This window comes from Erpetoichthys calabaricus, chromosome 8 (genome assembly GCF_900747795.2).
Source record: "Erpetoichthys calabaricus chromosome 8, fErpCal1.3, whole genome shotgun sequence".
NCBI lineage: Eukaryota > Metazoa > Chordata > Cladistia > Polypteriformes > Polypteridae > Erpetoichthys > Erpetoichthys calabaricus.
Genome location: NC_041401.2, coordinates 100,277,366 through 100,304,551, shown reverse-complemented (window position 1 = coordinate 100,304,551; position 27,186 = coordinate 100,277,366). Strand labels below are relative to the sequence as shown.

Below are 27,186 nucleotides of genomic sequence, written 5' to 3'. Positions count from 1 at the left end.
TATTGCAGGCCAAGCACAGTTACTGGTCTATGTTAGATATTGCTTTGACAATGATGTGGTCGAGGACTTTCTGTTCTGCAAACCTGTGCCACTTAGAACGACAGGTGAAGATATATTTGCAATGCTGAATGATTTCTTCATTGCTAACAAGCTTGAGTGGTCCAGCTGTATTGGAATTTGTACGGACTGAGCTGCAGCAATGACAGGTCATAAAAGTGGGGTTGTTGCACACGTACGAACTGTTTCTCTGAATATTATTTCCACACATTGCATGATTCATCGCGAAGCTCCTGCTAGTAAGAATTTAAACGAATCCTTCGGTAAAGTGCTAAATACATGCATTAAACTAGTTAATTGGATAAAGTGCAGACCGTTGAATGAACGACTGTTTGCTGCACTGTGTGAAGAAAGCGGCTCAGATCATCGACATCTGCTGCTACACACAGAGGTTCGCTGGTTGTCATGCGGAAAGGTACTTCAACGCGTCTTCGAGCTTCGCAGTGAACTGGCATCATTTTTAATGGATAAAAACTCAGAGCTGGTGAAGTTTGTTTCAGATAATGTATGGCTTGCAAAATTGGCTTACCTGGCTGATATCTTTTGTCAACTTAATGCACTTAACACATCACTGCAAGGCAGAGATTCAAGCGTGTTGAAAACAACAGACAAGATACAGTGGTGTGAAAAACTATTTGCCCCCTTCCTGATTTCTTATTCTTTTGCATGTTTGTCACACAAAATGTTTCTGATCATCAAACACATTTAACCATTAGTCAAATATAACACAAGTAAACACAAAATGCAGTTTGTAAATGGTGGTTTTTATTATTTAGGGAGAAAAAAAAATCCAAACCTACATGGCCCTGTGTGAAAAAGTAATTGCCCCCTGAACCTAATAACTGGTTGGGCCACCCTTAGCAGCAATAACTGCAATCAAGCGTTTGCGATAACTTGCAATGAGTCTTTTACAGCGCTCTGGAGGAATTTTGGCCCACTCATCTTTGCAAAATTGTTGTAATTCAGCTTTATTTGAGGGTTTTCTAGCATGAACCGCCTTTTTAAGGTCATGCCATAGCATCTCAATTGGATTCAGGTCAGGACTTTGACTAGGCCACTCCAAAGTCTTCATTTTGTTTTTCTTCAGCCATTCAGAGGTGGATTTGCTGGTGTGTTTTGGGTCATTGTCCTGTTGCAGCACCCAAGATCGCTTCAGCTTGAGTTGACGAACAGATGGCCGGACATTCTCCTTCAGGATTTTTTGGTAGACAGTAGAATTCATGGTTCCATCTATCACAGCAAGCCTTCCAGGTCCTGAAGCAGCAAAACAACCCCAGACCATCACACTACCACCACCATATTTTACTGTTGGTATGATGTTCTTTTTCTGAAATGCTGTGTTCCTTTTACGCCAGATGTAACAGGACATTTGCCTTCCAAAAAGTTCAACTTTTGACTCATCAGTCCACAAGGTATTTTCCCAAAAGTCTTGGCAATCATTGAGATGTTTCTTAGCAAAATTGAGACGAGCCCTAATGTTCTTTTTGCTTAACAGTGGTTTGCGTCTTGGAAATCTGCCATGCAGGCCGTTTTTGCCCAGTCTCTTTCTTATGGTGTAGTCGTGAACACTGACCTTAATTGAGGCAAGTGAGGCCTGCAGTTCTTTAGACGTTGTCCTGGGGTCTTTTGTGACCTCTCGGATGAGTCGTCTCTGCGCTCTTGGGGTAATTTTGGTCGGCCGGCCACTCCTGGGAAGGTTCACCACTGTTCCATGTTTTTGCCATTTGTGGATAATGGCTCTCACTGTGGTTCGCTGGAGTCCCAAAGCTTTAGAAATGGCTTTATAACCTTTACCAGACTGATAGATCTCAATTACTTCTGTTCTCATTTGTTCCTGAATTTCTTTGGATCTTGGCATGATGTCTAGCTTTTGAGGTGCTTTTGGTCTACTTCTCTGTGTCAGGCAGCTCCTATTTAAGTGATTTCTTGATTGAAACAGGTGTGGCAGTAATCAGGCCTGGGGGTGGCTACGGAAATTGAACTCAGGTGTGATACACCACAGTTAGGTTATTTTTTAACAAGGGGGCAATTACTTTTTCAAACAGGGCCATGTAGGTTTGGATTTTTTTTTCTCCCTAAATAATAAAAACCATCATTTAAAAACTGCATTTTGTGTTTACTTGTGTTATATTTGACTAATGGTTAAATGTGTTTGATGATCAGAAATATTTTGTGTGACAAACATGCAAAAGAATAAGAAATCAGGAAGGGGGCAAATAGTTTTTCACACCACTGTAACTGCCTTCAAGAAAAAGTTGAGAATATGGAAGACACGAGTACAAAATAAAAGCTGTGATATGTTTGAACTGTTAACTGAATTTCTGAATGAAAACAATATGGCCATTGATAACTTGGCAACAGATATCTTTGACCATTTGTCAGCGATGGAAGAATACTTTGACAAGTACTTTCCAACAGATAACATTGCAGATTATGACTGGATCAGAAATCCATTCAGTTGTCAGCTTACCGACTTGACCGGGAAGGAAGAAGAACAGTTGGCTGAATTGTCTAGTGACAGAAGTCTCAAACTTAAATTTCAAGAACAAACATTGACCGTGTTTTGGTGCAACGTTAGGAACGAATATACACTTTTAGCTGAGAGAGCACTGACTGTGCTGGTCCCATTTACAACTACCTACCAGTGCGAAGCATCGTTCTCAGCATTAGCTGTGATAAAATCTAAGTTTAGATCACGTCTCCAGGTGGAAGATGACATTTGAGTGTGTCTATCAAAAATCTCACCAAGGCTAGACCTTCTCTGCCGAAAAATGCAAGCCCACACATCTCATTAGTTTCTATGAGTATTAGAGTCTAATGTAATTGTATTTGTAATACATTTGAACGTATTAAATAATTAAAACGTTTACCACTGGTAGGTAGCCGTAAAATTAATAGTCTTACTCTTTATTATTAAATGAACAATGTTGTATTGTAGTTATGCAGTATGAGTATTAAGCATTAAATATTGTAGTTGTAGTTGTTTTGCATTTTTTGTTTTTGCTAAGCAGGCTTTAGTCCTGTGACTGTCGTATGACACTGTATCATTGACTGTCAATAGTTAGTGTTGTTATGATATTGAAGATTGGAAGCTAAGTGTCGGCCTTTAATAAATCCAGTTTGATCTTGTGATATTACCGAAGGCAGCGCATTCTCCATCCTTCTAACTAGGACTTTGGAGAGTATCTTAACATCATGATTCAGAAGTGAAACTGGTCTGTATGATGCACATTGTAATAAGTCCTTATTTTGTTTAGGAAAGATGGTGTTTAATGCTTGGCGAAAAGTTTGAGGTAGAATTTGATTGTCTCTAGCTTCTGTAAAAGTTGCTAATAAGAGGGGAGCTGGCTGAGGGGAGAATTTCTTATAAAATTTGACAGGGTAGCCATCAGGGCCTGGTTAAACAAGCCTATTATGTACACTGGCAAAACCATTATCCGTATCTTGGCTATCAGCATATCCCAAAATATAATGGTAACTATCAAGGTATTTGTGAGATTCTTAATGTGTGAATTCAATTAACGCTGCCTTTAAATACTTGACATAAAGAGACCATAATTATGTAGAAATGTTACTCGCATCTAAAGCATGCCTCTGACATTATTTAAAAATATACTTTATATAATAATAAGTATATAAAGAAGGTAAGAAAATGGGAAGGTTAATGAAAATTAACTGAACGTTAGATTGGTCAGGGCAGGGCTGTATTTCAGCCAGTGTCTAAAAACTGTTCTCCACTACACTCTCACCAGGGGTATGCCAATTCCTTCCTATGAATCACTCACCTTCAACTGAATTGTTAAACTTGAATTAAATAGGAATATCTATCAGTTATAGGTGGAACTCTAGTTTACAGAGACTACTACAATACTTTATTTAAACAATTTAATATAAAAAATGTATGAGTTTCAGCCCCTCAGTCCTGTTTGTTTACTGGTTTCTACTGCAATGGAATCAATTGTACTAGATCATCAGCCTTCTTCTGGCTACAGGAAAATGAAAGATTCTATAACTTGCTGTTTTCAAAGACATTTACAACTGTTATACTTTTACTCTGCTAAATGGTAACTTTCTTTTTTAAATAGGGCATCATCTGAAATTTCCATCACTGTCAAAATACTACATTTCATCATTATACTATTCAGTTATTCAAATAGTTTTTGTGCATGGTGCAGATTAAATCAGTTAGTCTTATTTTTTTTTAAATTAGTGAACCAACAAATAATAAAAATCTTGCATCAGAATTGACCATAAAAATTCTGACTGACACATCTTTTAAGAGTTACAGTGCTAGATGTTCATCTTCCTTTATGAAAATCTATTTACTACATTTAATTAGTTCTGCTGGATTCTTTTCAACTTCATTGGAAAGGCCAACTTGCCAATTTAGCATAGCCACTGTAAACTTGGTTTCACAAATAAACAGAAAAGCTTTCTTTAATAAAGCTACATTCTACAATGAACACAATTATTCAAAGGCAGTGTACAAGTGCTGAACTATGGTACATTATTTCAACAGAGCACATAGAGGTTCAGTGACATATTCAGAGTTTCATTATCAGTTTTAAGCAGAAATTAAACTAAAATCCTTGTGGTGCAAAGTCTAGTGGCTTTTTCAGTAGGCTATACTGACTCCACTATTTAATAGTGCATTAAGAACTAATCTGCATTACAGATTCATTTAATTGCCTATGCAGGGTTGGGCCTAAGAATAATCAAATTTTGTCAATGGAGGTGAGCGCTGCTGTTGCAACTCCAGTACATTTACGCAATACAATCTACAAAAATGCATAAATTATAATATGGGATATTGGGCATATGCAATTACCTGAGGCAGTCTGCTACTGTACTCCCCAAAAAGCCCCATTTCTATGGGGAACTCCCAAAAACACTTGCCTATTCTCATTGGGATCAAAACTAGCTATTTCTGTTAAAGAAATGGATCTCTGCATGAAGTACTGCTGTGATGTGTAATGACTGCCAAAACCAGACAAACATGTCAACATCTTCATCAAGCAAATTTGCAAAGTCCACGAACAACTTTGGAGAAAAAGTTTTATTTTTGTCAAAAACTTGTGCAAATAAAAAAGGTCAAATTCTAGAGATTTCAGTTTATATATTCTGAGGCATGCAAGCAGGTTTTTTTTTTTTTTTTCTTAAATAAATTCAGCATAGGAAAGAAGAGTATTGGAGCAAAGGGACAAAATGGTACACCTTCCACTGATTAGGGCTTGAAATCGGTTAAAAAAAAATTTAATCACATAAATGTATGTAATTATGATTAATAACATCTAACATTACAATATATAATTATAAAATTAATACATAAATCATCAAGTAAATAAACACTGAATCACAATATTAATGTAGAATCAAAACAAAGGAATTAAAAAAAAAATAATGGCATAGTTTAAACTTAAACAATTACCTTACCCTGAACTTTTATCAAAATACTATGTGAGCAAGAACAACCTGAATTTGAATGCCTTTCAAGATAAAAGGAACACAGTAAGAGAACAAGGCTAATGGATTAATTCTCAAATTGGCATAACATATGAGACACAGACGTGTCAAACTAAAAAATGATTGAAACAACTGTAGACATTGAATGCACTGATAAAGACTGATTTAACTGAAAGAATGAACATCTCTTAAATGGGCATACATTGAAACTCCACAAATACTATCAATTGTTCATCACCATCAATGATTGAAAATTATACTCCCCACAAGTGCTATGTCTGCGAACATCAATCTCAGAGCTGCTTTTTTTGCTGTCCCCCTGTTCCTCCCACGTCCTTGCACCTATGTCAGTATGTATAAATCAAGAATAAGATAAGAGCCATGTATCCACATGTGGCATATCGTTGTGAACCGTGTAATATGAAATGTTAAACCTTTAAATGAAAATTTTATTTCATAAAATTTTTAAAGGTAGTATATAAATACGGTACTGGATGTGTATGCAAGTCTTTAGGTACACTCTTAATTTTCTGTATTATTGTTTCATAATGTTTAAAAAAATTACATTAAAATGCCACTCTGACCAAAAAGCTGCTTGAGGTGTTTGCTGCTTGGCCAGCTCTGAATAAGACAATATTTTTCCATGTTAAACATGGCCACATTAATTGCAAAACTTCATTATAATTAAGACAGCTGCGGTTAAGCACATATCAGTCTGATGCTTGTCACACTGGCATATAATATTTTACAGGAGTGCATGCATATGTATTTGTGCCACACAAGAAATTCAAAACAAACCAATAACATTTTAGAATATGCCAGCTTTTAAACGGTCAAGTTTTGGATGAAGAAATGATAAAGTAGAGAGACTGAAAGTTTTTATGGACATGTTGACAGACCAGGATTGCCTAGCCTTAACAATTTCTTCCAACCTGTCCCAGAAAATTTCCAGATGCTCCTAGGCCAGATGTAATCCTTCTAGCCTATCCAATAACAATTCCTTAGTCTCCTCCTACTGGGCTAAGCCTTGAACACTTCCTGGTATGTGAAAATTATTAGAAGGAACCAGTAGCTATCCCAGTGAAATAGCTTTGTGCAAAAATACATAGAAAAATTCACATTGAATTTTAACCACACATTAATCCAATTAAGGGATGCAGGGGGTTGAAGCCCATCACAATAGTGCTAGACACAAGACTGCTAAACAACCCAAGCTGGGTTGATAGATAGTCAATGGGCATACTTACTAAACAGTTTACCTAACATGCATATAGGAGAAACAAAGAAGGGAAAAACTCTAAGAAAATATGTCATTGTGTCCAGATGTTAGATTTGATACCAGTCAAATGGAATTGTGAGGTATCAGCACTGATGACTATGCCACAATTACATTTCAAATACCACAGCAAACCAGTAGACACACTGTCTAAGAAAACATCATACACTCAAAATTTGAAAGAACAATACCAACAATTCAGGACAGAGGATTTCTGACTGGCCACTTAGCATAACATACATGGCACCTCCAAGTGGAATATAGGTAACAACTTGCATAAATACAAGAAGCAAGTGAATTGTCAATATAAAAATCAAAAAAGCTGCCTAGACACAAACCTTGTAGTTTAACATACTGTATTAACAATAGATATAGCGGACAGAAATTAACTTATCCATCTTAATAATAACTACATGCGTCTACATCAGGGGCCTCATGTGTAAATGTTGTGTACGCCGGTTTGCACGTTCACTTCAAGATGTATAAAAACTAAACTTGGCGTAAAGCCACACACATTTTCACAGTAGGGTCCCACCTTGCATACACACATTTCTGCTCGGTTTTACAAATTGGTATAGCACTCAGAGTCAAAGCAGTGATATTGTTTCTGTTGTCTGCTTTTCTTTTTTAGAATCACATCTATGATGCGGGTTTTATCAAATTAATTGCATATTGTTTACAAATTTAATTCATTTTATTATAATCATTGTGAAACAATATAATGGTGCATAGCCAAACTATTCCAACTACCATGGCTGCTTTAGTGTTGTTAGAAGACAATACAAATGTAAGAATTAGAAGAGAGCGCATATTTAGAGATGATGATGACTGGCTTCTAAGTTGATTTCGATTTCTAAGAGCTATCCTCTTGTAGCTGTGTGCGGAACTGGTGCCAACTTTACAAAGGCAGACTTTAAGGAATTGTGCTCTACCTGCTTCTTTGCAAGTTCTGTCCACTCTCAGGTTTTTAGTCACAGGAGCTTTTCAAAGTGAACCTGTTGACAGATTAGGTATTTCTCAATCAACACTTAGTCACGCCATGCCAGCTGCATAGGATGGTATTATACGCTTGTCATTAAGATATACAAGATTTCAATACACTGTGGTTGAACTGCGAAACATCAAAGAGCACTTCGCCGCAACGTCCAGTTTTCCAAATGTAATCGGAGCGGTCAACTGCACACACATTGCTATTGCAATGGCACCAGACAAATTACATTAACCAGGATGAATCACCAAAAGAATGAGCTGGCATTACATCATATACAGCAGGGGTGCCTATAAAAATGGCAGCTCCGCACAGACACAGGTAATAACAAATAATAAACATGGTACAAATCTTTAAAAAGCTACAAATGTTTTTTTTTTTTTTTAATTTTATTGATTTTACTAAAATCAAATAACATTCCATAAATGTAACTCTCAAGTTTTACAAAAAGAAAAAAAAAGGTTCTAAACAAATCAACCCCAATCAACTAATCCAACTAGTGCAGCAAAGGGTAAGCAGTCCCTTTAAGGATAAAAAGCAGAGAATCGATCTGTTGTGGTGCTCAACACCAACACTACACTATAAAGGCACCTTCAGAGAATAAATTTGCTTATGTAAATAGATAGCATTTGCACTCTATTAATGTGCTGCTCTATAGTGCACAGATAGTGTATTGCATTGTGCAAGCATGTATAGTACCTGAAGAGATGGTTTATGATGACAGCATTACAACTTTGTTTGAATGTAATCAGCAGACTGTAAAAACAGGTAATCAGATGCAGCATTTATTTTTTAAACAATTCATTTTATTTGTGGTCAATATCACATAGTACAGCCCTTATATTCCTTAGTTCATTGGCCACACCTCTTACAGCATCCCTTATTGCATTTTGTGACTCAGAACAGTGTCTGTCTGCACACCATCAGATGGTTGCCCGGTGGTTTCCGAGGCAGAAGTGTTTGTGCAATAAGCATCCAAAGACATGCTTGGCACAGCAGCACCATCACTGCCTGACCATCGCACAGGGGTCAGCTTTTGTAATATTGTCTGAAATAGAATAAACAAACAGTGGGCTGCAATTCACCTTTTCACATTGACTGTGATATCTGACCACTTCTTTTTTATTTCAGGTACTGAAACTGAACTTGAACATTTGAGTGTCTCCGCCACACTTTTGTTGCTTATACCACCGCTTTCGCCAATAAATGTTTTTCCCTGATTCCACTTCACATTCGCTGAAATTCTTCTTTTATTCACGTGCTTTTGCCATTGTCTTTTAATCGAACACTGAACAGAAAGTGATATTTATATCAATTTGCATATTAAAATATGAAAAATTCTGGGAGGAGTCGGGTGGGGCAGCAGGCGCATGCACGTGTGTTACATTTCACACTGACCTGGATTCATGGAGCGGAAGTGCGTGGAAGTTGGCTTATGCATGGTTTTGGGCACCTGAATTTTTTGTGATTAAGCACATTTCCACTTTCATCCGTACGCCATGTTTTAATGTGAATTCTGCACACAGCTTTATACATGAAGCTCCTGGTCTTCGTTGAGTAATTAGATTTCACAAACACACATTAAAAATATATAATGTGTGTGCATTCTTTCACAGGGTTTCAAAGACACTTTTCAAAGAAAAACAGAAGAAAGCAAGCTCACTCTCAGCCTGGAAACGCATGATTCTAAAGGTCTTGAAAAGCAGCAAAATTTTTAGTCTCTCCCTTCATTTTTTCTAATTGCAAATTTTTCTCATCTATTCTTACCTTCTTTCCTCCATATTGCCCCAACTCTGTTCCCTCCTTCCCATCCTGCTCTTTCCTTTTCAGTTGCACACCTAATGAAGTCTATACCGTTGTAACACTGTGTCTAGGAATGTTTTGATCAGGTTTTCTTTTTTTTTTTTAAGGCTAATACCGATCATTATTTCATGCTACTTGATCGGCCAATTTAAACACTGATTTTTTTTTCTTTATCCCTTTAAAAAAACATTTTACACTAACCTCCTGCATAACTAGATGCTCAGAAGTGCATAGAAGCACTATGTTCTACATTACCTTTGGTATTTTTATAATTACTACTAGGGGGTTCACCCCCTGCCCACTTCGCTCGTCAACCCCCCCGGCCTGTGCTATGCACCAGCCACTTCATGTCTCTGCCGTTCACGTTGTGAAGAGGGGGGCAGAACACACCCCAAGGAGATGCGGTCGCTCCTCCAAAACCCCTCTTAAACGGTGATACAATGGGAAACTAATAGTTTTTTTTACCTCCTCTTTGCTCGATCAGCTGCTGGATTACTGCTGCGGCCATGCCGCATGATCTGCATCTTGCACGGAGCTTTGAACATTTAAAAGCCTGTACAGTATATGTCCTACTCTTTGTCTTTTACTTCTGGCCCCGGGTGTGGTTAAATCTCTTGGCAAAAAGTCTAGTCTCACAGGACATTAGTTCTTGATATTTTTTAGTTTATCATTTAAAAACGGAATTAGAATCTGAAAATCTAACAACATCACATTAAAGTTCGATAAATTCTGAAAATAATGGTATCAAACATATATATGTAGATTTTAAAATAAGCCTAATTTCAAGCGTGACAAAAAAGTGACATAAAAATGTCACATAAACTTGTTGCACTTTTAGGCTTAGTTATAGAGTAGATAGAAAATTAACACCACAGGTGTTTACTGTTTATTCTTTATTAACAAAATGAAATTCTGCAGGCTTATTGTTCAGTGACCATAAAAATACAAAAATAACTAAAATTAGTTATTAGTTAAAATTTCCTTAAAATATATACAAAAATATGTATCAATCATATATACAGCATAATAGAAAATAAAATGCTTATTATAATTATAAGCTGTCATATTGTTTGTTTCTGTAATGTACCTATCTGAAACAAGGCCTAATCAAAAAAAGGCTTAATTAAAAAAAAAAAGTAGTTTCATTTCTCTAACAACAAATTATATATTCTCACATAATCAATTATTTCATATTGGCAATTATTCATTAATTGCACTATAGCTTTTTACGATATTTATAATGGTGTATTTTTTCTTCCGTTTATCAGCTAGGCATTCATAATTATTGAGGTGTAATTATAAACAAGGATTATAATTTTAATTGTGTAGTACAGTGATCCCTCGCTATATCGCGCTTCGCCTTTCGCGGCTTCACTCCATCGTGGATTTTATATGTAAGCATATTTAAATATATATCGCGGATTTTTTGCTGGTTCGCGGATTTCTGCAGACAATGGGTCTTTTAATTTCTGGTACATGCTTCCTCAGTTGGTTTGCCCAGTTGATTTCATACAAGGGACGCTATTGGCAGATGGCTGAGAAGCTACCCAGCTTACTTTTCTCTCTCTCTTGCGCTGACTTTCTCTGATCCTGACGTAGGGGGATTGAGCAGGGGGGCTGTTCGCACACCTAGACGATACGGACGCTCGTCTAAAAATGCTGAAAGATTATCTTCACGTTGCTATCTTTTGTGCAGCTGCTTCCTGGAACAACATGCTGCACGGTGCTTCGCATACTTAAAAGCTCGAAGGGCACGTATTGATTTTTGATTGAAAAACAAACTCTGTCTCTCTCTCTCTCTCTCTGCTCCTGACGGAGGGGGTGTGAGCTGCCGCCTTCAACAGCTTTGTGCCGCGGTGCTTCACATACTTAAAAGCCAAACAGCCCTATTGATTTGTTTGCTTTTCTGTATCTATGTGACATTATATGCTCCTGACGCGCACTCCTTTGAAGAGGAAGATATGTTTGCATTCTTTTAATTGTGAGATGGAACTGCCATCTCTGTCTTGTCATGGAGCACAGTTTAAACTTTTGAAAAAGAGACAAATGTTTGTTTGCAGTGTTTCAATAACGTTCCTGTCTCTCTACAACCTCCTGTGTTTCTGCGCAAATCTGTGACTCAAGCATGACAATATAAAAATAACCATATAAACATATGGTTTCTACTTCGCGGATTTTCTTATTTCACAGGTGGCTCTGGAATGCAACCCCCGCGATGGAGGAGGGATTACTGTACTTGTTTCTTACCAAAACGTATGTTGAATGACACACCAACAAATAATAAACATGGTACAAATCTTTAAAAAGCTGCAAATGTATCAAATGTTATTTTTTTAAATTTTATTGATTTTATTAAAATCAAATAACATTCCATAAATGTAACTCAAGTTTTACAAAAAGAAAAAAAAAGGTTCTAAACAAATCAACCCCTCCCCTGAGAAAGACAGCTAGGCCAGTAGTGTAAAACTTTATACTAGTAAAGATAAGTGGATATATAAAAGAGGGGAGAGAATCTGGTTCCTCAATTTAAATGCTTATTCTAAAATGTTATTGGTTAGATCCTGCCAGGTTTTGAAAATGTTTTGTACAGATCCTGTAACTGAGAATTAGATTTTTTCCATTTTCCAAATAGTATATAACATCAGTTACCCACTGACTTAGAATAGGTGAGTTAGGATTTTTCCAATTGAGCAAGATAAGTCTACGTGCCAGTAGTATAGTAACTGCAATTAGTTTGTCATTCTCCACTTTAAGCCCATCTGGAAGTACACCAAACACAGCTGTTAGTGGATTAGGAGGGATTGTGACACCAAGGCTGTCTGAAAGGCATTTAAAGATTTTGGTCCAAAATGATGTTAGTTTGATGCAGGCCCAAAACACGTGGCCTAGTGAGGCCGGAACTTGATTGCTGCATTCGCAGGTTGGATCTCGCCCAGGAAACATTTTGGACAATTTTAAATGAGAGAGATGTGCTCGATATATAATTTTGAGTTGAATAATTCTATGCTTTGTGCATATGGAGCTTGAGTGAATTCTGGACATTGCTACTTTCCACTCCTTTTCTGAAATGTTGAGTAAGAGATCCTTTTCCCACTGTTCTCTTGGCTCTTTAAAAGGGACGGACTGTAAAATAGTTTTCTATATTACGGAAATGCTGTCTGAGTCCTTGAGACTGAGCAATATTTTTTTCTGGCATAGAGGTAGGTGGGAGGTGAGGAATAATTGGGCAGGTTCTGTTTAACAAAGTTTCAAATTTGAAGGTAGTGAAAGAAATGTGTTGCTGGAAAGTTAAATTTGGAATGTAATTGTTTGTAGGATGCAAAAACATTGTCTACGTACAGATCTAAGTGGTTTAATCCCAAATGTTTTCCAGACATTAAAAACTGCATATGTCTGAGAGGATTGAAAAAGGTGCTTCTTAAAATACTTCCTATATTGATTCCATATTCTGTGTGAGTGAAGCACAATTGGGTTGTTAGTATATTGGCAATAACTTGTATTTATTGGGGAGCATAGCAAGGAATATAAAAAGTACTGCAGGATTTTATTTCCATTGCAGGCCAAGCCAGTGTATGTTCATCTATTTGTGTCCATGTCCATGTTTTTATAGTTTGTATGTTTGCTGCCCAGTAATAAAACTGAAAGTGAGGTACAGCCATACCACCATCCGCCTTAGGTCTTTGTAGGGTTGCCCTTTGGATACGTGGATGTTTTGAATTCCAAATAAATGAGGTTATGGTTGAATCTCATTTCTTAAAAAAATTATCTATTGATGTACTATATATTGGAATGTTTTGAAATAAAAAGAGAAGCTTAGGAAGGATATTCATATTAACAATGTTAATTCTTCCAGCTAAAGTGAGATGAAGGGTTGACCATCTATACAAGTCTTGCTTAATTAAATAATAAATATTAAATATTCAGATGAATTCTGAGACCAGAAATCTGTCAGTGCTGTTAGGACTGCAGGCACAGTATTTTGTGGATCTGATATATACAGTACCATATCATCTGTATATTGAGAAATTTTCTGTCAAGTCCTTCTCTGATAATCCCCTTTATCTGATAAGCATTTCGACAGTGAACTGCCAGTGACTCAATGGCGATTGCAAAAAGCAATAGTGACAAGGGGCATCCTTGTCTGGTACCATACTCTAGTTTAAAGTAGTAATTTATCCAGAAGACATAAGACTAACATGCTTAATAGGTTTATAAGTAAAATACACATTTTGCTGTTAAGTTAACCAGCCTGTTGTTTACTAAGCAACAATTTCAAATTTGTCTTTATCTTTTCTTTTTCCAACTAAAAATGTAAGCTGCTGTACTTAAAAACAAGCTCACCATACAAACTGAAACAATGTTCATTTTAATTAAAGAACTAAAAAAAAAAGGGTCTGAATTTCAAGTAGCTTTTGTTGCCATTTGTCAAAATGGACAGGGCAACTAATATGATTCTTTTTTCTTAGTTTATTACTCTCCTTTCTCAATGTAAAGGTTGATGATAAAACAAGCCTCCACTGCTGCTCTTTGTTCGCACTGCAGGAAGTTTGCGACTTCCGTAACAACTTGCGTAAAGATGCACTCCAAGTATATTACCGTACAGTTTGGGACAGCAGGGGCTGAAAAGATTGGCTTTTGTGAATGGCCAACTTACTAACCAAGTCTTTTTTAGTGAAAATCGGCCAAATTAGATTTTGTCGGCCGATCAATCAGAGAATCCCTAGTTGTGTCTTTAACCCTCTCCTCCTTTTCAGTGTGGAAATAGCCTTTAACTTTTTTTCCTTTGCACATGCATGAAGATAAAGCCTTTCACTAACATTAAAGACATATTCATTCATTTATTCATTTAGAAGATTAAATAGCCAAAAGGAAAAAGGTTCACATGAACCATTTCCATATTAGTAGTGTGCATCTTTGATATACCCAGGTACAGGAATGCTAGTCCCCATTCCAAAAGCCTTGCTCATGAAATAAACCTGGGGCAAATTCTCACAGAGCAAATGTTCTTTTATTCAGACCCTGCTGTAAATGCTCCTCATATATAAATACAAACATGTCACACACTTCTAATAGACACACTTTTTCATTAACTCCTACTCTAGATATTTCCATCCAATCACCCTCTCATTCATCACACACACACACACACACACGTCGGTTCAAACCTGTCGAATATATGCTGTATATACGAAAGATAAGGAATTATCAACCATATCTTCTTACACTGAATTCATTATGCGAATATCATTCCAAATGAACGAGCTCGTTCAATTAAATTTGTATTTTGTTCCTCATGAAAATCCAAAGTGGATGTTGCCAATTACATATCTTTTACTGATTACCCAGGAAGTAACACTCAGGTTGCAAGTTAGCTATTAAAACAAGTTAGCTAGCAAAAATTGGGCTTAATGTGTCTTTCAAAATATACTCAGAGGAAAACTAATACAGAGATTTGTCATTTCGAATGGACTGGAAGGTATGTCCTTATAACACCATGATTCTGAAATGATCAGTCAACCTGTCTGATTTGCAATAAAACAGTTGACAACATAAAAGTTTAAAATGTAAAGTACCACTTTTAGTATGGCACATTGGATGAATCTTATCCACCATGGGCGGCATGGTGGCGCAGTGGGTAGCGCTGCTTCCTCGCAGTTAGGAGACCTGGGTTCGCTTCCCAGGTCCTCCCTGCGTGGACTTTGCATGTTCTCCCCGTGTCTGCGTGGGTTTCCTCCCACAGTCCAAAGACATGCAGGTTAGGTGCATTGCTGATCCTAAATTGTCCTTAGTGTGTGCTTGGTGTGTGGGTGTGTGTGTACGCCCAGTGGTGGGCTGACGCCCTGCCCGGGGTTTGTTTCCTGCCTTGTGCCCTGTGTTGGCTGGGATTGGCTCCAGCAGACCCCCGTGACCCTGTTGTTAGGATATAGCGGGTTGGATAATGGATGGATGGATGGATGGATGGATTATCCACTATAAGAGCATCCCTCTTAACTACATGGATACTAGGGAAGTGAAATTATTAAATTTTATTATGAAGTCTATCCTGCACCTTCTTAACATGAATTTAGCATCTGCCCTTTTCAAACTCTATGCACATGCCTCATTTAACAAATGTCTGACATTTATTTACTCTATATTATTTTAATACAACTGAAAACAATTGTTTGGGAGAAACATGCACATGGTCTTTTAACTGATGATTCTGGCTATTCATCCTTCATTCAATAAATTAGTCAGAAGTGATGAAAGTTTACTGTGAGAAAATAGAACAAGCCCATTAAAAAACATACAGAGCAGCATCTTAGTTTGAAATCAAATATTCAGATTGCAGTTTTATGTGCTGTGAAAGGAAAAAGAGAGGTAAATCCTTCCAAATTATAACAATGATTAAAAAGAAAAGTACAAGTTTACTAAAACTCTCCCATTCTATTTGCTTCACTAGCTACTCTGAAGCATTTCTGCTGTTCACTGCTCGTTTATGAATTGTTACCAACATGGAAAGTGAAAAAACTAAAGGTTTATGGAATCCTTACCATACTTGCTCATTCACTGAGGAAATTCTGCTCTACTTTAGTCCAGTGTAGTAGTAGCTGAGCAAGAGGGATGAGTAGGGTATTTCCTTCAAAATTATTTGTGCTTAAGGAACAACTTGTCTTTTATCAACATTAAACAAATTAACTAATCAGAAATAAAATTTTAAAAAAATTCAACAACAACTGGATAACGAGTTTGGTTAGTGGAAAGACCAACATAGGTCTTACTGTATGCCACAAATTGTGTTCTGCACATCTGCAAATAAGAGGAGATTGACAGGTCAAAATTTATACAACCTAAAACATAATGTAAGATGCAAAGCACAATGTGGCAGGTTGAGATTGCAATCTTACTTAAGACTTATGGCATGAGGTTTAAAGCTCAGCGTTACTATTAATGAAGTGTTTACTACCTGTCCTGGTATGGTGACTAAGTCAGATCACCTCAGCCAACTGCAAAGATTGTGTGTTGGTTGCTAAGCATTAGATTTACTGTATATGACTAATCACAGTAAAGTGGAGCTTTAATTTTTACCTTGTTTCTTACAGAGAAATAAGTTTTTCATAACACTACTGAATCTGACTTTTGTGAAAAAACTCTGCAGTTAACTTTACTCACCTAGTCACTCCTATTCCAATAACCTACTTTTTGGTTGTTTTCTAAAGACAAGCCTAAGTTCTGGACACTACATGTTGCTCTTTAGGGACTGGCATTTTAAGGACACTGTGAGAACTAGTTGAGTTAGTCCTTATTTTGGAAAAATCACTTGAATTCCACAGAAAGGTTTAGATCTTTGTATAAATTACTATTCTTGGGCATAATGTTAGGAAAATGCAGTTGTTAATACAGTTAAATTATATTTAAACTGAAATGCAGTACTGTTAAACAAATTTCAATATGGCATTAGAAATGCATATAGCACACAAATGGCTTTGGAATTGTTTCTGAATGATCAAATCTTATCCTATTAAATCAAGGGTTGAATTAGATAGACATGAGTATGCTGTATGGTAAATATGTCTAGCATTAATTAATTAAAAAAAATGTAATTCACACTAAAAGAAACAATAAAGATTTTAAATACTATCCTCCACTAGCACACTTCATAGCAATCACAGACTTCTGTAAGCACTTTACCCGTGTTATGTTTTACCATACTACCTTTACCTCCACACAATTCTGTAATTCCTCTCACTTGCAGGGTGGGTAAGGAAATTTGAATATGTCTATTACATGGAGTACTTACAAAACAGTGCTTGCTTTACTGAATTAAAATGAAAACAAAAAGTTACCACATCTCAGACCAATACTTAATTTAGTACTATTTCACAAGGGTTGGGTTACCCAAAGCATTGTGTAACACTTTCTATACTTCACTCAAACTTACCAGAAAATGTCTGCAATGTACTCTAAGATAAATTTGAAATGTCTCACATGTTAGTGCTGTGAACAATCTATTTGCCCATGTGTAGATGTCCCTCAATATGTTGTCCAAAGTGATGTGCATTAAAATGACTAGTGGTGGCCAAGACACAGGTAGAAATTTTCATACATCTTTAATACTATGGCTTAGCAAATTGGGAAGGTGTCCTTGTTGCTCTTCACAAAAGAGAATGCGTGGTGAAGTGTGGTAGTTCTGTTACCTTCTGACACAAAGCAACATATACCGCTACAACAGGAGATGACAAAAATAAAGCAAAGACAGCAGGCGAGGTTCCCTCTCATTCACAAAACAAACAAAATGAAGAGAGGGTTAGAAAAAAAAAAGTCGTTTGCTCAGTCTACACAGACTTCAGCTTGCTATAGCTAAATTTGAATGTTCACATGCAATTAAGTAGCATTTAGTCTACATGTTGTAAAACTCATAGTGTGTTTGTTTCGTTTATGTAAAAACATGCATGTTGTGGAAAATGCATACTACAATAATAATAATAATGGGCAGTGGAATCATATTTCAGTAGGACTCTGACTACTTTTGTTTTATCAATTTAAAAATTGGTATTTTAAGTTGTTAAATTTTGTAAGCGATATGACATGACAGCATAACATGACATATTTTTCATGTCAAAAGTAAAAGGATATGATCAGTGTTTTTCGAGTTTGTTATTCGATAACAATCATGCTCTATATTAAATGCCACATAAAATTGAATTCTAATGTGAAGTGCTTTTCTATATATTTTAAAAATACTTTGTTCTTGAAAATTACAATGGGGCTGAAGGGAAAACTGATCTACAGGTGACAGAAAAAAAAATTAAAACTTTCCAAATACGCCAATCAGCCACAACATTAAAAACACTGACAAGTGAAGTGAATAACACTGATCATCTTATTACAACAACATCTTTCAAGAGTGAGATATAATAGGCGGCAAGTGAACAGTCAGTTCTTGAAGGTGATGCATTGAAAGCAGTGAAAATGGGCAAGCATTTGGCAGCACTCGGCCTGCACCTCACCCTCTGTGACTGGCTCCTAGACTTTCTGACTGGCAGGCCCCAGTCTGTCAGGATTGATAATAGGGTTTCAGCCACAATTATCACAAACACAGGCACCCCACAGGGATGCGTCCTCAGCCCCATACTCTACACCCTGTTCACCCACGACTGTGTTGTCTCCCACAAAGATATCATCTTAAAGTTCGCAGACAACACCGCAGTGATAGAATGCATCACTGGTGGGGATGAGGCAGCCTACAGGAGGGAGGTGGACAGTCTGGCGTCATGGTGTGAGGACAACAACCTCACCCTCAACACTGACAAGACGAAGGAGATGATAGTGAGAAGATTATGAGAAGACGGCAACATTATTCCACTCTGCCACACTACAAAAAAATCGTTCAGGAATGGTTTCAGAAACATAACATCGAGTTCAAAATGTGGACTTAGCCTCCAATTTCCCCAGATCTTAATCCGATTGAGCATCTGTGGGATTTGCTAGAAAAACAAATCCAATCCATGGATGCCCCACTTCACAACTTAACAGGACATAAAGGATCTGCTGCTGACATCTTGGTCCCAGATGCCACAGGACACCTTCAAAGGTCTTGTGGAGTCTATGCCTCATAGGGTCAGAACTGTTCTGGCAGAAAAAGTGGGACTGAAACAATATTAAGTAGGTGATTTTAATGATGAGCCTGATCAATGTATGTCCACAGCAGCTTTGATTTAAGAAAAAAACATGCCTTTCGTGTTTATGAGGCATTCAATGAAACTAAAAATAATTATTTTATCACAGATCTTTGGAACTGTTTTTCTTGAGGTAAGAACACATTTCCTGTTTGCTCAACGTGGGTGGAGTTTAGGTAAAAACTAGCTGTGTAACTTGGCTTTGCTTGGGAAATTTCCTAAGACAATGGGTCTTAGCTATAGTGCCATCGGTTAACCAGATGTATCAGAAGTACTATGTAACTAATTTGATTAGTTTCTCTGTATAAGATACTATATTTGCTGTTTGAATGACAGACTGGTTTCCTCACCAGCGAATGAGAGGGAGAAGCAGAATTTCAATTCAAATGCATAGCACTGTGGGAATGACAACTTCCTTGATGACATATAATCCATAGCTTGCAGGAAGTAACAGTTAATAAGTTTTAGCAAAAAATGCACATATTTTGTACATTTTTACCATACAAATGGATATTGGACATGTGGATTATGCAACACTAGTTACATGTAGATTTTCTTCTTTTTTTCCCATGGATGTTTTTCAGTTCGTTTTGTACTGTTCAGCTCTGATCACCTATCAACACAGCTGAGCTGGGAAATTCAGTATTTAATTTCTCCGTGAAAACATAAGATCAAAAGTTTTTCTTGGCCACCACTGCAAACTACATAGAGTAAATAATATTTTTTAAAAAATGTCAGTTTTGGATGGAGTCACAATATTAAAACAGAATATAGCAAGCTTGAGAAATACTCCAATAGTAACATGCTGCTACCAGATTCAGTCCTTGAGCAGTATTATTGCCCTTCTTGGGGAAAGTATTGTAAGGAAAGGTGCACTCATTTAAAGAAGCAGTGTTGAAAGTATCTGCTATTTTTTAGCATTTATTCCTTATCATTATAATGATCTGTCATGCTCAAGCATGCTTCCATATTTCTACTCAACCACAAATCAGTTGTGGTTGCATAAAGTGCTACTTGTTTCAGGTCCATTTTGATTTTTGTCTGACATTTGGAATAAAGTGGATGTAACATGAATTCAGAAGTATAACTGCAGAATGGGATGACTTCTACTGTTCTGAATGTTGATTGTTTTTAAAATCTTTGATGCACATAGTTTCAAATATGATGACTACTGTCATTTGATTTTACTTTCAAATGCCTGCTGTAGACATGCATTAATGTAAACTGGTAATTAATGATTATCTGTGACGCAGACCTAATGTTACTGGACTTAGTGCTGCTTGCTTAGCTTTAATGCAATCTTCATACTGGACTATGTGGTTGAATTTTAAATGGCTATATAAACACTCTGCACAATAAAAAATGAAATATTTTTAAATTACGGATGATTCTCTTCATTTTGGTACATAAATGTCTAAAACGTATCAGATTATCTAGGTTCAACATTACTTACAGTATACTCCTCAACTTTTCTGAAAGATGCTGCAATTAGAAAAGAAATCTGTTTACACTTTTCAGAAGTTGTCGTCTGAATTCAAATTCTAAAAAATGCATTACCAGCATTTGCCAACTATTACTTTTTGCTTCTTCCTTGACAGTCACTGAATTCATTCTTTCCATTTTACAACGTAATCACATCTCTTTTTTCCTGTCCAGGACAATCCCCCATCTTCAGACATCTGTCCACACTACTGTCTACTGGTGTAATTCCTTCATTGTCATACAGTATGCTCTCAGTGCAGCCAAGAGTATTTATGTCAGCATAATATTTATTAATATTAGCATATTAATAAAAATAAAGTGTGTCAGCCAATTTTATTTTTTCTATAATGTCACTAATCTTCAATCAATTCTGTCAAGGCATATTTGAAATTTTGGGAATTTTAGTTTCTCTACTGTAGGGGATGTTTTACCCCTAAAAGATGAAATATCAAAGTGTTCTTTCTAAACAAATACCTACCAACCTAGATGTACCATCCTGCCGAATTCCAACTTCTTAACTAAACAGGAACCAGTGATGTTTTTGATTGCCCATTATTGAAGGTAATTACTGTTCCAAGCATGTTTCAGGTGAGTCATTTTACAGCAGCTGCAACTAAAGCGGACTGAAATATATAGCCACAGAATAATAACAATGGCAATGTTGTTTACTAGCAAACTGAATCTTGTGTAGATGAGTAGTTCTTATGTAAAGCAGAGAATTAGAACAATCATTAGTGGTGCTGCTTCACGGATCTAGTCTCACTGATTTGAATCGAGCAGCAAGTTGTTGTCTGTGAAAAAAATAAATAATAATAATCTCCATATGGTCACTCAAATCTCTCATGTATTAATGTTAAGTAAGTATTTAACAACACAAAAAATAAGATCAATGAAAAAACTTATTCTAATGAAAGCTGCCGGTTTTGATAGCTTCTTCCAGTTTAATTTGGGAATTGAAAAAATATGTCTCAAGAACTCCATGACTGATGATAGCTGAAAATTCATCTTCATCAGTAATATATACTACAGTTTCGCATAACAAAGCAGGATCATTCCCTGACACATCTAAGTTATTACTCTTTATAGATCCGGCCCACCTTAAAACCGTTCTCACTTCTCTTTTGTCTTCTAAATGTGCAGATTAAGACGAGCAGCAAGTAGCCGGCTGTTCCATCCCCCACCGTCGCAGAACATTCACTAAGTTTTCCCAGCTCATGCCTTGTTTGATTATAATTATCTGGGAGTGAGTAAATTGCTGGAGTTTTAGAATGAAATAATAGATCGTTATTTGGAATACACGCATTTCATGTGTGTTCCGTTTCTACAGTAATCTGTGTAAACACATTGCTAAAACAGAAACATTTTCATATTTTAGTAATAAATGTTACAAAATGTAGGCATAAACTATAGAATATGTGAAGCCTGAAGTCCAAACATCAAATAAACACTTTCACAAAAGGTTCAAGGATGGTACAACAGCTTCCGTGGCTTAACGCTACGGTTTGCTGACTTGGAGCACAGCTGCCCTACTGTGCTACAGAGACGTGAGTTCGATTCTCAGCTTTGAAGAAAGTGTTTTTTTTTTCCTCAAATGGACATTAAATTTATAAATTGGTATGCACTGTAAATCGTTAACTTTAAAATGTCAATCGCGGTTATTTCTGTTGATTAATTCATGCTTTTTTACTTTGAGTCAGAACAGGAGCTTTTTCAGCTTATTCAGCTTCTGATCTGACTCAAACAGCGCCAGTATAACTTCACATCCGATCTGACGCTGTTCGTTTTCAAATAATATTGCATTACTTCGATGATGTTTTCTGATTGGTACTATTCGCGTCATAAAATGATTTCTTCAAAACGTCACATATATTTGTCTCTTTCTTTTTTTAAAATGTGCGTTGTAGCACTCAGCAACTGGCCACCTGCATGTTCTTGCACACACTGAATAAGACAGCGCTATATGCAATCATCAGATTCAAATGTTAACAGTTATATAGCACGGAAAGGAAATCAGCAGTTCTTAGCATTCCACCACGCAAGCTGTCATATCAACCTCCTACTGTAACTTGCTTTCTGTTTTCTTTGGTTATAGTCTTGAATAAATGTGCACTTGTTTTGTTATACTTTTACATCAACATATGTTCCTGGGTTTGAGCTACATGGGCATACTCAAAAAATACACGTGTAATGCCACGAAAAGTGCATGCAGACACTTCAGTTCACAAGCATTGGTACGACAATGCAGCCACAAGTACACTGCAGAGCTTTAGCGCGTCTTTATGTGAAAACAGCAGTATCAGATGGGGAGTGTCTGATGATTGCATATAGTGCTGAAGTTACTGCTCTTTATTATGCTTTCCTCTGCATGTCCCGGAGTACAAAAGAAACAGCATACAGCAACACGTGGGGACTGGCAATATTGGGGGAAAAAAACACGCGGTCGTATGTATCGTGATACACTGCAGAGCTATAGCGCGTCTTTATGTGAAAACAGCAGTGTCAGGTGGGGTAGGAAAGGATCCTGAACGCGACTGAGACAATGAAAAGTGAATTTAAAAAAAAAATAAAGCTAACCTTTACAAATATCATAAATTACACCGGCTGTTACAGACTGAAATCAAATGTATCTTTTTATTCTAAAATAGTGAAAATAAGAACACTCCTCAAAAGGGAGTTGTGCAGGTTCGAACTCATGACCTTCTGATTCCCAGTCAGCGACTGATACTGTTGTGCCATGGAAGCAGTGATAGCTAATGCTTGTCAATGTCACACACTAAGGCGGCTTTTTTTGGTGGTGGCTTTTTTTTGTACCTTTTGTGAAAGTGTTTCTTTGATATTTGGACTTCAGGCTTCATACATTATATAGTTTATGCCTACATTTTGTCATTTGCTACTAGAATATATAAAACGTTTCTGTTTTAACAATGCGTTTACACAGATTGCTGTAGAGATGCAACACATATGAAATGCATGTGTTCCAAATAACAATCTATTATTTCTACTCTAAAACTCCACTTCACTCCCAGATAATCAATCAAGGCATGAGCTGGGAAAAGCTCGTTTATGTTCTAAGTCGTTGGGGGGATGGAATAGCCGGCTGCTGGCAGCATGTCTTTATCAGTACATTTAGATGACAAAAGACGCTGGCGGAGAGGTGAGAACGGTTTTAAGAAGCGATTTAAGGTGGGCCGGATCTACGAGTTTTTTCGTAGGCGCTGGTAATTCTAGTGTTAAGTAGTAAGTCCCACACACTGCAATGGGGCACTATTCCTCAGTAGCCATTACTTCACATTTTTTACATTTGCACTACCAGTCACCACTTGTCCGTTACATCACGATACCTTCCAGTTGCATATTTTACTCTTTTTGTCTCTTCAAATCTGCTCTCTCTGTTCTTTCTCCTTTGATCTTTTGGAGCTCCTCATCACTATATTCTTCTTCGTACAAATATGGTTCAGTGATTATGCTAAATGTATACTTATCCTCATAGGTGGACATATTGCTAAAGTGATAGCTTATTTGTCTATATCCTGAAAGAATACCCATAAGGAGTCAATTCTCAAAATTAAAACGGAGTGTCTGGCATTCACAAAACAAGCTAGATAAAACCACGCTCCAGCAAAATAAGGTGTGGAGCTTGCTTCATTTTAACATGGCAGTATCACAAACAGTTTATATACGCTTTTTATTTCTCTCTAAGGAAATGGGGATACACTGTTTTACACTACCTGTGAAATCTTAAGACATAGATTAATATCTGATAACATTCTTGCCTTAAAAAAATGGATGTATTTGGTAAGTTAAGCCCTTCTTTCATATTTGGATCTGTGTACCATCCAACTCCATTGTAAGCTGCAAGAACAACCATTTTTAAAATCTATGAAACAAAACTCACTTTAGAAACCAATTTTTTAAGAGAAATGAGTATACACTATAATTGTGAGGAAGAAACTTGAAGCATACCGAAATTATTGTTTCCAACTATAAGTTTTTGAAGGGGTCAGGTCAAACTCATGTGCAGTTATCACACTGTAAAATATATGCTATTTTCAGAATGGTCACATATTCATTTTACAAACATTAAACTGAGCAGCTAAAAATAATTCAGAGATATGAAAAAACTGTTAAAATAAAATACTGCAAACTAATGACAATTACTAAGATATTGTTAGGACATAGTTCTGTCAACAAAAAAATGTCTGCATGCATCATGCAAGTGCTTTACAAAGTCTATCAGACTGTTTGAAGAGGGCCAGTATGCAACATTTTTCCCTTAAGAGCACCAGCAGTAAACATATGCGTAACGGCATTTCTCATAACACACAATGACACCTCTGAAACTGTTTTTATATAACTGAATTCAGTTTAAAAAGTATTTGTACATAGATTACACTGGAATAATTTTAAATTATATCATGATACAAATTTTAGCCCTACCACTCACCCCTAGCTGAAAAGGAATTTTTAGTGATAAAGAACGTAATAAACACTAAGTAATGAATATTTACAGCGTAGTTAAAAACATAAAAATAAAGGTAGTTATTAGGCTTCATGAATGAGAATTCAACCACAGAACTTCACTCTGGTGGCCCAAAAACAGAAATTACTCCATCATTGCTTTCATATGGTGAGGGATTCATCAGAGAGGATCAACAGATCACGCCAAGAAAGTTTGCAACTCAGTTTTCTGTGCCAAACGGAATTACAAACAACACTGCTGAAGCCTTAGGATATTCAAAAGTGAGTGAGCATGTTGGGTTCCACAAGGTAAAATTTTTGATCATAAAACTGACTGAAGAAATGTGTATTCAGATTTGTATTCCTGATATACGGCTGACACTGCAAGCTATTTGTTTGTCGATCATCACTTGGTATGAAACACATATCCATCACTTAGCAACAAAAAACAAAAAAAAAAAAAAAAACTGTCACAGAAGCTAACCCTTTAGCTGGAAGTCATGAACATATTTTTTAATGCAGACGTGAAAATTTTAGGACATATTATGACACATAGTGAAACCTTTAACTCAGATCTGAATATTCAAACATTTATAAATTAAAGAAATACTTAAGGAGCGTTTGACTTCACAAAAATGTTGCTGAAATCCCCCAACATGAGAATACATAACTACACAAAAGTCTGAAACACAGGTAACAAGCAGAAACAGCATTAGAAATAATTGAGGGAAAAGGGCAAAAATGTTCTTAGATAAAACAATTTTGGGCCATTAAATACTGGGAAGGGGATGGGGAGAACCATCTTCCCACCATCCTATGCAGGAAAAACCAGGGTTCTTGGCAGACAAATTATTAGCTGGAAATGAAGTTGTAACAAGTTACATTTTCCCCAAGTGCCACATAAGTGGATAGTTGGGCAAAACTAAAAGCCTCATTTAACACACAAATTATTTTCATCACAAAAATAGCTCTACTTCCAAATTCTTATTTCATCTATCATTCTCAATTATGCTTACTATAGCACAAAGATGATAAATGCATTTGCCACAACATAGATGCTGAAGCCAAAACAACAATATGGTAAAATAAGGTTAAACACAGAAAGAGGATAACAATATCCTGGATTTCAATTTGAACATTACCTTATTTTCATTGTATTGCCCACAATCTAACTTATTATAAATCATTCTGTTCCAATGCAGGGTGATCAGACATTTACTATATCCCCCCAAAAAATAATTTCATGACAAAAGATCCTAAGCTCTACAGCAGTGATAGGACTGCATGCTTTACCTTTATCCCAACATAGACAAAAAAAAGTTTAACATATGGAACAATGCAAATGCCCAGTAAAAAGTAATTATTTTGAAAGATTAGTTATTGCTCTTATAACCTTTATGTTATCAAATACTTTATTATATATATATATATATATATATATATATATATATATATATATATATATATATATACATATATATATATATACATATATATATAAATATACATATATTAATAAAATGTTTGAGAAAAACATGAAATAAAATAGGACCATAGACATAAAGCATTTGGTCAGCACAGATTTGATCAATTATGCAGAAGACTAAATTTGGCTTCAACTCTTTTTTGCCAAAAACATCAGAATGTGAAATCTATGATACTTAATAACATAGTCAATCAGGCATAAGCATGAAATTGCCATATCAAAGTTTATATTATTATAAAAAAAAAGTTGTGGTGTGCGCTTTTGGCACAGGATGGCTATCAATTCATCTGAATTATCTAAAACAGCTTAGACATAAACAAATCTATGCCCTGACCTCAGAACAGTGACCAGTTCTGGAAGCACATTGCAGGGCACACACATTCATTGTAGGATAATGAATGTGTAAATTAATCTGAAGAGCATCACAAGGCTACTCTTAAAGGTTAAAAAATATGAGACAAGTAGACTCTCTCTCTCTACCTGTGAAAATCACTGTTACAGAATGTGGCAAAAC

The 27,186-nt window shown here is 36.3% G+C and overlaps 1 protein-coding gene across 5 annotated transcripts in view; it reads right to left on the bottom strand.

Moving 5' to 3' along the window:
- Positions 1 to 27,186, bottom strand: part of cux1b (cut-like homeobox 1b) — a 559,925-nt gene that overhangs the window by 150,807 nt on the left and 381,932 nt on the right. The window lies entirely within an intron of this gene.